A 1,004-nucleotide genomic window follows, 5' to 3' on the forward strand; every position below is an offset into this window, starting at 1 on the left:
TCTAGACTCCGACTTATAAGTATTACATGTGAACTTTTATTTCTTTGTATATTGATGAATAATAAAGAGAATGAGTTCCCATAAATGTTTTTCCTTCTTTCAGTTCCTTATTTCTGATTGGCTGTTGATAGGACTATGATATCATGCTATGTATAATGTATGATCTATTTTATTATTTTTCTCCTTTGTTTCTGGAGAAAACTAATAAATAACAACGCTCCCAGCAACAGAAATGACGCAAGCTGCGATTCTACAATCAAGCTGCACGACGCTGTGATTGCATGCCTTAATTCTTCCTGACTTCTGCCAAAGAATGAGAAATTTCTATCAAAATTCTATAATAATTCTTCCTAAAAAAAAGTGTGATTCTGTAGAAAGAAATCAAGAAGTGAGCGTGTGATCACACTATGGGTTATTAAAATGATTTCTTCACCCCTTACAAAGGTAATTTTTATATTAGAATTCCTGGCGTCTTTTGTGTGCAGGTTCTGTTTTTGCCATTAGGCTTTAATTTAATGTCCTAGCGCCTCCTAGTGGTTCTGATATGTAATTGCTGTAGTACATCTCTTGCTTTGATTCTATTTCAATTCTTTCTAAAAACAGCTGAAGCCTTCTACAGAAATGTTACTGAGTAATTCCACCAGATGAAGGTGGACATTGCTGTACAATGCGTTCCTTTATCCTGCCTGAGATATATTTGAGAAGAGAGAATTGTATGCTCTTCAGGGCAGGGTCCTCTCCTACTCCTGTGTCTGTATCTGTCTGTCATTTGCAACCCTTATGTACAGCGCTGCGCAATATGTTGGTGTTATATAAATATGTTTATTAATAATAATAATCCTGTGGATGTGTAATAATTACAATGCAAAGTCGAAGTCTAATCAAATTCCTGAATTCTTGCCATTTTTGAATATACTAGATTGTGTCTGTATTAGTCTGTCATTTGCAATCCCTATCTAATGTACAGCGCTGCGTAATATGTTGGCGCTATATTAATCCTGTTT

The sequence above is a fragment of the Pyxicephalus adspersus genome, chromosome 1, assembly GCF_032062135.1.
Source record: "Pyxicephalus adspersus chromosome 1, UCB_Pads_2.0, whole genome shotgun sequence".
In the NCBI taxonomy this organism is placed as follows: domain Eukaryota; kingdom Metazoa; phylum Chordata; class Amphibia; order Anura; family Pyxicephalidae; genus Pyxicephalus; species Pyxicephalus adspersus.